We start from the raw sequence: 13548 nt of genomic DNA on the forward strand, positions 1-13548 counted from the left end.
CCTTGAACCAGTGGAAGCCAGGCAAAGTCCTTCTTGTGGTGAAGCCCAAGTGTGCAGCTGGTGCAGTCTTTCTGAGTGCAGGGTCCAGATGCAGGCCAGGGGTCCAGCAGGGCAGTCCTTCTTCTCCTTGTAGTTCTTTCTTCTTGAAATTTGGTGGGGATCTGAGGCGTGGGTGCAGGTCTGCCAGTTTTATCCTTGCTCCTGGGTGAAAAGCAGGGGGGCCCTGGTTCTCCAATCAGGGACAGGGTCGTCCCCCTGTGATGACCACTTCCTGGGAAGTGTGGCAAAAATCCATCCCAGAAGGCAACAGTCTCTAAAAATCCAAAATGGATGAATCTGATTTTTGGAGGAGAGATCTGGCTGAGCCCACCCACTGGTGTGGCTAAAAATCATAAACACACCCCTCTCTTGCCCTCTCCTAATCTAATCAAGGGGGCACCTAGCTGTCTGGGGTTGCAGGATGTGGGGGTGTTGCTGGGTGCTCCAGATGTCCTTCTCTGCCTTTGAAGACCAGTTTGGCAGCCCTCCCCCTTCCTGCCTCACCATCTGCTGAGGGGAGATTCTCTCCCCCAAGCACATTCCTTTGTGTGAAGCCAGGCCACTTCACACCTCATTAAAGTGGCCTGGCAGAAGCTGCTGCAGGCTGGCCAATCAGAGCACAGCAGCAAAAACAATGCAGAGCTGAAATTGGCAACTTTTTAGGTAAAGTCTAAACTTTTTACCTGCACTAGTTATATTAAATCCAACAACTGGAAGTTGTGGGACTTATTATAACAATCAATTTGATACCAAATTCTTGGTATGTAACATTTAAGGAGACTTTAAAATTTAAAATAAAGTCTGCCCATTCTAGCCTATGAAGGCCATTTACTTCAATGAGGGAAAAACGAATTTGGCTGTTTTTACCTCACCAGGGCTTATAAATCTATTTTTATAAAGTCCCTGCTTATAGTTACATGGCACCCAGCCCTAGGGGCACATAGGGCACACCTTAGGGGTGACTTATATGTAAAAATAAGGTAGTTTAAAACTTTGGAAGTACCTTTAATTCCAAAGTCGAATTTGCATATAACTTTAATTTAAAAGCAGCCAGCAAGGCAGGCTTGCTTTTAAAATGACACTGGGCACCTCAGCAATGCACCTAGGTGTGCACCACCTATGCTGTGGTCCCTAAACCTACATGCCCTACCATATACTAGGGACTTATAGGTAGGTTAACTTAGCCAATTATAATTAGCCTAATTTGCATATCCATTTTACACAGAGCACAGGCCCTGGGACTGGTTAGCAGTACCCAGGGCATCATCAGAGTCAGGAAAACACCAGCATAAAGTAGAAAATGGGGGCAAAAAGTTAGGGGGCCTCTGCAATCAGCCCCAGTTTCTCACAAACACCCACTCACACATCCATACAGACAATCTCACACCCACTGTGACACACAAACTAACCCTTTCCACACCCACTCTCACACACCCAGGCAGTGACTGACATACAAACTGACACATCCAGACAGACACTTTCACTCTCACTCACATAAAACCATTAAACAATAACTGACACATAGTGAAGTGCTGTTGTGTATTGGATGAGTACTTTTGTTTTGTGAATCTGCAATGGATCTGCAGATTGGAGTGAGATTTTACAAAATAGCAATTGAAAAATTATTAAATGTGTTTATACTAAAATGTTTGGGTGTGAAAAGAGCTGTTGTGTTCATGATGTATTAGTGATAACTACACATAAAACAGGATGCAGTCTTTCAAGTTCTGGAGGAACACACTGTTGCCTTTCTCTGTCAAGTGAACTCTATCATTTCTGTATATACCATCCACACTGAAGCGTAAATTATTGTGGCATATAGAGTCCATGATATGGTTTCTGAGGCATGCAGAAACAGTTTTGTTAACATTTTTCTTGGGTTTGTCTATTTGAGGAAAGAATTTACTGGACAACTTCCACATCTGTCTTAGCTAATTATTTAGAAAAACAAAGGCATTGTGTGAGAAATGTGCCATTCATTTTTCAAAGGTATCTTTCATTAGGGTTTCCAATCTTACCACAGTAACTGTGCCCACACCTTTGCCACCATAGTGCACAATCATAAGAGCTGGATGTTGGCAATCTGTAATGCTTTCAACCAGTGGCATAAATTGATACTACTTTAACCCTCTCTGGCCAAACCAATTAATGGCCACATTAGGTAAACCCAGGTTCCTGGTAATGCCACTCTTTCTATCAGTCTCTTGGGTTCAAAACACAAAGCTATGACCCACAATTCACACTCTGAACATTTTAGAGAGAATCTGGAGTACCACACAGGAGAAGGCTGGAGTTGAATGAGGCACATTTGAAATGAAAAGTAGTTAAAATGGAGGCTAATAGCTACAATTTAAATGAATACAGTTGGTTGGCTGCTGCAAATATGCTGTGCCTAAAAGTAGGAAGTGATATTGTGATAAAAGTAAATAGATGTCGAATTGGCTTTGAAGAAATTACAAAAAAGTAATGATGTTTGGGACATGGTTATAATTCCAAACACTCAACCACACCTGCTGCAGTTGGTTTAGAAGTTATCATTCTGATCTCAGAAAGTAGTGTGAATTTATGATCTACTGGTAGCAGAAAAGGTTTCAAAATAGGTTACCATTGTCACAGAGCTAGTGAACCATGGGGGATTGGAACAAAAAAGACTGGACTGTGAATTTGTAGTCACAGTTCTAGTGTAATAAATTGACAATATAGTGATGCTTGCATGTGAATGTACTATTTTATACACAGAGAGTTTTAGAAATGAGATTTATTTAGAATAGATTATAAAAATGAATGTCGGGCTCTCGCGTGAATCTTTGAATCTGTGAATTTGCTTCAAAGTTACACAGGGGGGTGCAATGAGCCCAGTGTGGATCCATGAATCTGCCCCAAACCCACACCAAATTGTGCTTTCTATTAAGGAGGGTTACAAAGAGTGACCATTCACAAGAGGTATAACATAAGGCACATATGAAAGGGAGGTTGTGATTGGTTGTCTGACTGAGTAACCTTGAACGCAAAGTTGAAAAGTTTGCAATTAATGGTTGTCTTGTATGAGAGTGGTGAACTATTCTTCTTCTTGTTTTTTGTATTTTCAGTGAGAAGAAACTAATACTGAGAAACAAACTTACAGACCAATAAACACATTTAGCAGGTATGTGAGTTAAATGGTTAAGGAAAAGAATGAGTGTATATAAAGTGAATGAAAGTGAGTAGGTAGCATGTTCAGAAACAGTAAAAGGGAATACATGTGGAGTATGTGTGATGGAAATAAGTATATTACTCAGTACAGGAAAAACAACAATTTGTATAGACTAACAACAGTCAGGTATACACTAATATACACACAAAGAGAGCCAATAACACAGTCAGGCAAACCATTATATATACACTGACACACCCAGGTATACTCTCATTTATACTCCAAGATTCACTAGCATTCACTCATGCATATGCTGAGACAACCAGACATTGATGCATACACTAAAACACCCAGGCACATAGTAATATATTCACTGACACACCCAAACACACGGTAATGCATACACTAACACCTTCAGGCACAACTTGATGTATACACTGACAAACTCAGGCACATAATGATGAATACACTAAGGGGGTCATTATAACCCTGGCGGTCATAGACCGCCAGGGCTGTTGTGGCGATTGCACCGCCAACAGGCTGGTGGTGCAATCCAGGGAATTATGACCACAGCGGAAGCGCCGCGGTCGCACCGCTGGGGCCAGCTGTTTCCCGCCACATTTGCCCCGGTGGTGATAATCAGAGGATTACGAGTCCCCGACTGCCAGCCTTTTCCTGGCGGTTTGAACCGCCAGGAAAAGGCTGGAGGTACGGGGAGTCGCGGGGCCCCTAGGGGCCCCTGTACAGCCCATGCCACTGGCATGGGCAGTGCAGGGACCCCCTGACAGGGCCCCATGCAGCATTTCACTGTCTGCATAGCAGACAGAGAAAAGCACGACGGGTGCAACTGCACCCGTCGCACGGCCGCAACACCGCCAGCTCCATGTGGAGCCGGCTCCTGTGTTGCGGCCCAGCGGGGATCTCATAATGACCGCGGCGGCACTGCAGCTGCATTGGCGGCCGCCCGGCGGTCAGATCTTAGGTCATAATGAGGTCATAATGAGGGCCTAAGACTCCTAAACAGACACTGATGCATATGCTTACACACCAAAGCGTATATTAAAGCATACGCTGAGACACCCAGCCAAACATGATGTATATGGTGACACACCAACACCAACTCTGGTACACAAACTCACACACCCAGATACAAAGTGATGTATATTCTGACATACCCAGTCACACATTGATGTCCCCACTAACACACCCAGACAGACACTGATGCATACACTAACACATGCAGTCACACACTGATGCATACACTTACACATCCAGGCATACATTAATGCATATGCTGACATATCCAGGTAAGCACCGTTGCATACACTGCCACATCCAGGCACACACTCTTGTATGCACTCATACTACCTAGCACACACTAATGCATATGCTTTTACACCCAGGCAGACACTATTGCATTTCCCTTCCACATCCATCTACACACTAATGTAGGTACTGACACACCCAGGATACATTGATGCATACAATAACACACCAATGTACACACTGATATATACACTAACACACCCAGGCATACATTGATGCATATACTGAGATGCTGAAATAGACACTGATGCTTACACTAACACACCTAGTCACAAACTGATACATACATAAACACACCCAGGCACACACTGATGCATACACTGTCACGCCAAGGCACTCACTGATGCATACATTAACACTCCTAAATACATATTCATCCATATACTGACATACCCAGGTACACAATGATGTATGCACTGACATACTCAGTCACACACTAACAAATATGGTGACACAGAAGCACACTTATGCATATGCTGACACACCTACACACACACACAGTCATGCATTGACTAAAATACCTAGGCATACACTGACAAGTAGACACTCATGCATCCACTCACACTCCCAGGCATACTATGCTATTGACACACTCAAGGATGCCCTGATGAATACACATGTACAATAAGGCACACACCTATACATACACCACCAAACCCAGGAAGACACTAATGAATACACTGACACACCCAGGCACACACTCATGCATACAAGGACATACACAGACATCCCCAGTCAACAAATTGACGCAGGTGCTATCACATCCAGGTAGGCACTACTACATCCTCTAACACAGCCAACTAGACAGTAGTATATCTACTTATAGGGGCAGGTAGTGAATGAGAGATACAGTAACAGAACCAGGTGATGATTTATACACCAACACACTCAGTGAAACACAGATACTTCTTAGAGAGGCACAAACTCATTTTCATTCTCATATATATATTTTAATGCTGTACTATGAATGTAAAGGTAAATTTATTGCTTATTTGATTTCCAGATATCAACTTCTACATATAGAAGAACTTTAACAAAGCGTGACAAAACACAAAGAAGACAGAAACAGAAACAACAGTACAGTCTGGTTAAAACTGACAGTAAAAAGGAAGATAATACAGAAAATGAATGGAGAAAAAAACAGTCACAGGTAAAAATACTAAGGATTTCTGAAAAAATATGTCAATAAATGAAAAATGAGGGAAATATGTCAATTAAAAAGGGAAGTTAGAAATATATTAGCTAACAGCAAGGAGTATGGGGTGCTAAAAGTAGGATTTCAAATAAAAAAAGAGAGTTTGACGTGGAGACAGAAACAGTTTGAGGAGATAAGAGTAAAAATGTTTCGAACAACAATAATACTAAATTTGCTAAAGAAGAAGAAAAAGCATAAGAGGAGAAGTGTTGTTCTTAAGCGAAAGCAACATACTCAGATTATAGTTGAGAATTCATTTGTTCTGAGGAGGAAACCTTTTATCTTAATTTACTCTATAAGAAGTAAAACCTCAGGAAAAAGGCTTATTACTAAAATTATTTTTTATAATTTTGTTAAAAGTGAATGAAAGCACACATACAGAGCCATAATTTAATGAAGAGGGCTACGTACAAGAGAACACAGTGTATGCATCTCATACAACTGGTTGTTGCTGTGAGGTAAAAGACAGTTGTCCCACACAAAAAGAAGAGATGGTTCCTAGGAATGTAGAGAAAGTGATAGCTAAAAAGGGTACAAGGAAGCAGTAACCAGGCCCCTGTATACAAGTGGAATAGTAGCAGTATTTGCTGTGTTCATCAATAATCAATTGATTAATTGAGAACTTTCATAAGAGGATTTTCATACAGAAGTCTGAATCAGAAAATTGTAATGTTGCAAGGATTAGATCAATGCAAAGTTAGGAAATACACTAACATACAAGGGCATTCAGTGGTGTGTCTATCAAAGAAAGTGTGCAGAAACACTTTAGAATGTTAGCTGTGTATCACTCAAAAATGTGAAATTTAGGAAGGAGACTTTACTATGTAAAAACTCCAGCTTTGTGTTTCTGAGAGATAAATAGAGCACTTTTGCTTGGTACTCTGGCAACGGTGGAAAAAGTTTGCGAAGATGTTCAGTTTTGTTTCTTTCGTCCTGAAGAGGTGTGTAGGGAAAATGAGGAGTTGGTGAGTGGAGGTGTAGATCAGCAGGAGACAGGGGTTACTATTGAAAAATGTACAGAAAAGATAACAAAGTTTAACACAGTTTCTTCCTAGAAATTAAAATGTGTTTGTATTTGTTGTTGCCACACTCGCTACAAAATTCAAACTCACAAAGTAGTTGTATTTTCAAAACGTGAGCAAGAAAATAGATATGCATGGCAGGAATTTAGTGTATATTTATTTGTAAAGGAACACGATAAGTTAGAGGATAATAAAATGTCAGCCAGAGCAATACATAACAGATCAACGTTGGTATCAGTCGCAGAAGAACTTCAACAATTAAATGTTTGTGAAACATTTCTTGTACAAACTATACGCCTTTTCAATAGTCTGATGGAACAGAAGACAGGGAAACTACCTCCAACAAAGCTACAGAAAGGACCTAAAGAAAGAGTTGCCTACTTACCTTTGAATTTGAAACAAAATGTTGAGACTGAGGTTGTAGACAGAGATATTGATGAATCATTCATCATTCTAGTAAATGGTGTGCCAATACAAAAAATTGACAAGAGTTAGTGGATGGTAGGAAAGAGAAAAAGCCACATTATTCTTGAAAGAAAGTAATGTTTTTTTTTTTACAAACATGTTGATGGTGTTGAAGATGTAACTTGTATTGATGATGAACCATTACCATCAAGTGGACCGATTGAAAAAGTGGATAAACAGAAAGAAGAAGAAATATATGAGCACTATAGTATCCATCCACTTCATTCAAAGAAGCTATTGGTGATGCTATTGATGTCATTGAAATGAAACAAGCAAAAGCAGAGCCACTGAGTGTGTGGGAAAAAAGTTTAGAGACTCACTGTTTTCCACACCTATTTCCCACTGGAGTAGGTGGTCCATATGATGGCTGGCCTGTCCAAATACCAACAGCTGAGTGAAGGTCAGCTGGACTATATTCAGAGGTCCCTAGATTTCGCCAGTGTGTTCCCTATTTCTTCCATCTATTGAAAGTGACTGGTCAAAACTGTCTCATACAGAAAACCACATGCTAAAGACAGGAGATGATCTACAAAATCTCTCTGCAAGGGAATTTGTTGACAAAGTTCAAGGTAAGCATGAAAGGCAGGAATACAACTTGATTAATCTGATGGCATTTCATTGTGGTGCAGAGTATTGCTATCATTGTCACTGAGAACTTAAATGTATGTTGCAAAACTTGTGTGCAAGAAAAGAATGAATGCACATGTTCAACATTTACGCCAATATTACTATATGTCAGCTGTCATGAAGGCACTGGGGAAAACATTTTAATTCAAGTTCCAACCACTTACCTACAGAGGAGTACAGACTTGAATGTGTTGTGTGTAGTAACAGCACCAACTATATTAGCTGCACAATACATTGAAAGAATTAGTTGGCAATGACCACTTATGCTACCTGTGGAACATGACAACAAACAAAGTATCAAAAGTTATCTGGAGAAGCTTGCCATGAAGTTTCCAGAGTAGTGAAATAATTGAAATTTGTAATCATTGATGAGGTAAGCATGTTCTCAAACTTAATGTTTGCCTTTGTCCACTTGAGAATGCAACAGAGTCTGAAGACTGAATCTGATGTACTGTTTAGATGAAATATTTTAATTGTATTCAGTAATTTACTGACGCTTCCCTGTTAAAGGGCAGACTGCATTCAAGATACTTCCACATGAAGAAACTCAAAATACTTTTGGAAGCATTGGTAATATAAACACTTGGTAATTTACGGCATAATTTAAATGTTGAGGAAGAATTAGTAAATAGTGGCATGGGGAAAATAATTGATTTAATTTTGTTTACAAACAGGGATGAGATTGAAAACCTAGCAATTAAATTTGATCAACTCAAAGGAGTAAAACAGATAATAACATCTGTTGCACATTTCTTTCTTGTAAAAGACTTGTGTGTTTGGAGGAAGCAGGTCCTTGTGTCTCTAGCATAGGCTGTAACAATTCATAAATTTAAATACAGCATTCATTTATATTGGAAGTACAGTCTTCAATGTCACATGTAGCATTATCATGGGTTAGAACTTTGTCCTGTTTCTATCACATAGACTTTGATGACAGTAAAGTAAATGCTGATTCATGTTGTGTCAAAGAGTACAACCATTTGAGAAGTATTTATGCTCCTTGTTTAGGACATATGCAATTTCTGAAAAGCTTACTATCTTAGCAAAAGGTTTCAAAGGATCACTGTGATGTTCCTGAGAAAAAGTACAACAAAGAGAATAAGGGCAGTTTTAGAAATGAGATCACTGGTAGGAAGTCAGTTTGCACTCTGTCCAAGCAGGGACCCTCACTCTAGTCAGGTCAATGGAGATAGACATTTAGATAACCCCTGCTCACCCCCTAGGTAGCTTGGCACAAGCAGTCAGGCTTATCTCAAAGGCAATGTGCAAAGTATTTTTATCAACACAAAATGGACTCCACACCAGTTTAGAAAACTAGGTAATAGTTATGTAAATCAAACAAGACCAAGATGACAGAAAAACAACATACACAAGTCAAGATATGAATTTTCAAAGTAAAAAGAGTCTTACTCCATAGAAAACAAGGGGACAATGCGTTGATTCCTTACTCGCAAATGAGGTCTGGTGTTGCTTCTTTTCCAGTCAGGTAGACGATGCTTCATTTGTCTCCCTCGCAAGAGAGCAATGCATCGATTTCCAGCCAGGGCACCTTGGATCCGCACAAGTTTACGATGACTTTGACGATGCATGAGAAATCCAGTTGCATAATGATAAATAACCACGCTGAGTGGGTCTTGCTTCGTTATCAGCAGCCGCAAGATGTTGTTGATTTATTTCTCTAGCCATGATGCATCGATCTCCCAACCGCAATGCAGGTGGAACGTCGATTGTAGCTGCGAAGCAGGTGGCGCATCATTTTTCAGCTGCATTGCAGGTGGTGAATCGAAAATTTCACCGCCTGGTGTTCTGTGTGTGTATTTCAGTACTTGCTCTGCCAACTTCACCTTTCAAGGGCCCAGGGACAGGATAGGACACCACTTTGCGGGGCAGAAGTCTCAGCAGAGAGTCCAGGTGCTGTCAGAGGAAGTCTTTGATGGCACTGAGTCTTCAGAACAGGGGGCAAGCTAAGTCCAAGCCCTGGGAGATTCTTCACAAGCAGGAATGCACAACAAAGTCCAGTCTTTATCCCCTTTCACTGGCAGAAGCAGCAACTGCTGGATAACCCAACAATGCACATTCAAAGGCAGGGGCAGCACTTCTCCTCAGCTTTTCAGCTCTTTTCTGTGGCAGAGGTTCTTCTTGAATTCAGAAGTGATCTTGAAGAAATCTAAAGTCTGGGGTTTTGGGCCCACTACTTATCCCCCTTTCTGCCTTTGAAGTTACCCATCTTCAAAGAAAAGTCTTTGGCCCTCATTACAAAATTGGCGTTTAATCCCGCTTACCGATGTGCAGAAGACCGCCAACACACCGCCACAGCCGCCGAATTCTGCCACGGTCATTCTGACCCAAAACCCGGAATCCGTCAAAATCTAGACACCCACACAAGTCCGCCACACCAAAGGTCAGTGATAAACTGGCGATAACAAAACCTCTACCGTCACGCCAACAGGAATATGCCCACACTATCACGACCCACGAATCCGAGCGGCGGTCTTTCAACCACGGTATTCCATTGGCGGTACACACTGCTGCGGTCAAAATACACACACTCTTACAAAACACAACCACATTGGACAAATCGAAATACACACACCTGATACACATACACACACCACTCCCACACACTCAATACAATATAAAAAACACACCCACATCACCCACAACCCCCTACGACCACAATTGCTAGTGAAGGCCAGAGAGAGACACCACCATCTACAAACGAGCATCCACAGGCACTCAACACCATCACTCACATAACATCAGCGCACCTCACACAACACACCTCTAAATATCACCCCACACATAACAACACACATCACCCCACACATCACCCACACCACCCCATGGCACTGCAAAGACACCCCAGGTTCTCTGAGGAGGAGCTCAGGGTCATGCTGGAGGAACTCATCCTGGTAGAGCCACAGCTATTTGGATCACAGGTGCAGCACACCTGCATAGCTAGGAAGATGGAGCTATGGCGAAGAATTGTGGACAGGGTCAACGCAGTGGGACAGCACCCAAGAACTAGGGATGACATCAGGAAGAGGTGGAACGACCTACGGGGGACGGTACGTTCTGTGGTCTCAAGAAAACCACATCGCGGTTCAGAGGACTGGCAGCAGACCCCCACCTCCTTCCCCACAACTAATTTTTTTTTAAACATCTTTTTATTTGTATTTATTAAACATTGCACACAGATATAAGCTAAATAGCGAAATTAGAAATTAGAAACAATCTCCATACGCAGTATTAGTTCCTTTGGAGTCATGCACTTATGCATAGCACCAATATTACAGTCACTCCTTTGCGGTCTGCTTTCTTACATTAATGGCTAGTTTGGTGTTTGTTGCTAGTATTCACAGAGATCGTTTGAGTGAGAGAAGAGGGATAGGAACTGAAGAGAAAAGGTAAGTGTAATAGTGGTAAAGAGTGAGGGAAGGGACAGAAATAGGGAGCCGGGAGGATCGGCTTCATCTTTGTAGCGGTGTTATTCGGCTTCTTTCGGTAAGTGGGAGTTCGGGTTGTATTTAGTGTTGTTATTTAGGTTATGTACTGTTTACTGTTACTCCTATTGTTTGCTGTTCATTTGCATGCTTGTGTTTTTGTGATCGGGGGGCGCTCATCGTCCTTGCTTTCAAGTGTTGTGACAAAGGAGTTCCAGGTTGTAAGGCCCTTCACTTTGATCCCTCTATCCTGTAGCGATTGCAATGTGTATGTCTCTGCTTTTGCCCAGCGCAATAGTTCTGTGTGCCATAGTGTCTGCCCTGGTGTGTTGGGAGCTTTCCAGTGCATAGCTATTAATCGCCTGTACAAGACTAACGCTAAGTCTATACATTTGTGTATTTGCTTTTTGCCTTTAGGTCTTTCTCTTATTCCCAGTAAACATAGCGCTGGGCTGAGGGCCAACGGAACTTCGAGCCATGCAGTTATTTGAGTTATTATGTTGCTCCAAGCATTCAGGATCGGGGGACATTCCCATGTCATATGAAAGAAAGTAGCCTCGATGGTGCTGCATCTTGGGCATTTCTGGGTTGATTGAGGAAACATTTGTGCGAGTCGGTGTGGTGATAAGTATGTCTGATGTAAGTAGTTAAACTATGTGTATCTTAGCCTGGGGTTACGTGATACTGTGTGTGTCGATGTTATGGCCTGGTTCCACTCGTGTTGTGATAGAGTGTAAGTGAGGGTCTGGTCCCATCTACTTTTAGCTTGTTCTTGGCCTTGTGTGAATTGTGTGGTCAGGGTTCTATATATTCCAGAGATATTTTGTAGGTTTTGAGGGTTATTTAACAATTCGTGTAGGATTGGGGCTACAGTAGGTTCTTTGTTCCCGCATTTCCATGTAGCGCGTATTAATTGTTGCACCGCTCTGAATGTGATGAAATCACCTCATCCTAGATTGTGAGCGGCATCTAGTGCCTCATATGTGCTTAGTTGCCCGTCGTTGAATAAGTCGCCCACTGTTTGTATACCTTTCTCTGGCCAGGTTGTTAAATCAAGTTTTGCAGCTATTATTTCAATTTTGGGTATGTCTAATAGGGGTATCTTGGGGGAGTATTGTGGTGTCTTGTCACCACACAGCACATATTTGTGCCATATACGTCGTGCATTATGCAGTAGTATATTCTGGGTACGCCATGTGTCGTCCCTATCTTATAGGTGGCGTATTATGTTAGTATGTTCTAATTCGCCGTGTACACTTTGTGCTTCTGTGTTTGCAGGGTCGCGTATCCATTTAAGTACCCACTGCAGCTGGGCGGATGCATAGTATAGTTCTAGTCGTGGTACCCCCAACCCGCCCTGTGCCAGTAGGTAGTGTATTTTGTTTTGGGCACTCTGCGACAGCCGTTACCCCAAATTGGGTCTGACAATATGCTGGATAGGGATTTAAAGAAGGAGGCAGGGAGTGTCAGTGGTAACGCAGAAAAAAAATATAACAGACGTGGTAGGACCACCATCTTTGCAATGGCCACTCTGCCCAGACGGGAGAGTGGAAGCGCGCACCAGAAGGGTAAGGATCCGCTAAGGGCTCTGATCGCGCATCCTAGATTGCCTTCCTTTAGATCCTGGGTGTCGTGGTAAATATTTATGCCCAGGTACTTAAATGTAGTGTAGCACCATTGCAGCTCAGTCGGAGAGTGGTCTATGCGACATGAGTCTGGAAGCGCACGCATTGGAAATAGACAGGATTTCGACCAGTTGACCTTAAGCCCGGATATAGTACCGAATTGATCTAGTAGCTCGAGTATACCAAGAAGGGAGGTGGCATAGTCACGCAAAAATATTAATGCATCGTCTGCATACAGAGAAACTATACGGTGCTGTGGGACGTCTGGAATGCCCCAGTCGAATGCATATGTGCTGAGTCGGGCGGCCAGGGGTTCAATGGCGAGAGCAAACAGCAGTGGAGATAATGGGCATCCCTGCCTTGTGCCTCTTTCCACTCTAAACCTCTCAGATATAGTTTTGCCTGTTTAAACTCTAGCTGTCGGTTCAGAGTATAAAGTTTTAATCCACCCAACGAATGCCTCACCAAAGCCCATGAGTTCAAGTGTTTCTAGCAGAAAAGGCCAACCCAGTGTGTCGAATGCTTTTTCGATGTCCAGTGACACCGCTACTCGTCCGTATTCATTTTCAGGGGTGTTTGCCATTAATCGTAGTAAGTTCCTAATATTGACACGTGTGTTGCGGCCGGGTATGAATCCCGATTGGTCGTGGTGCACCAGAGTTGACAGCAGTGG

The sequence above is a fragment of the Pleurodeles waltl genome, chromosome 2_2 (assembly GCF_031143425.1).
Source record: "Pleurodeles waltl isolate 20211129_DDA chromosome 2_2, aPleWal1.hap1.20221129, whole genome shotgun sequence".
In the NCBI taxonomy this organism is placed as follows: Eukaryota; Metazoa; Chordata; class Amphibia; order Caudata; family Salamandridae; genus Pleurodeles; species Pleurodeles waltl.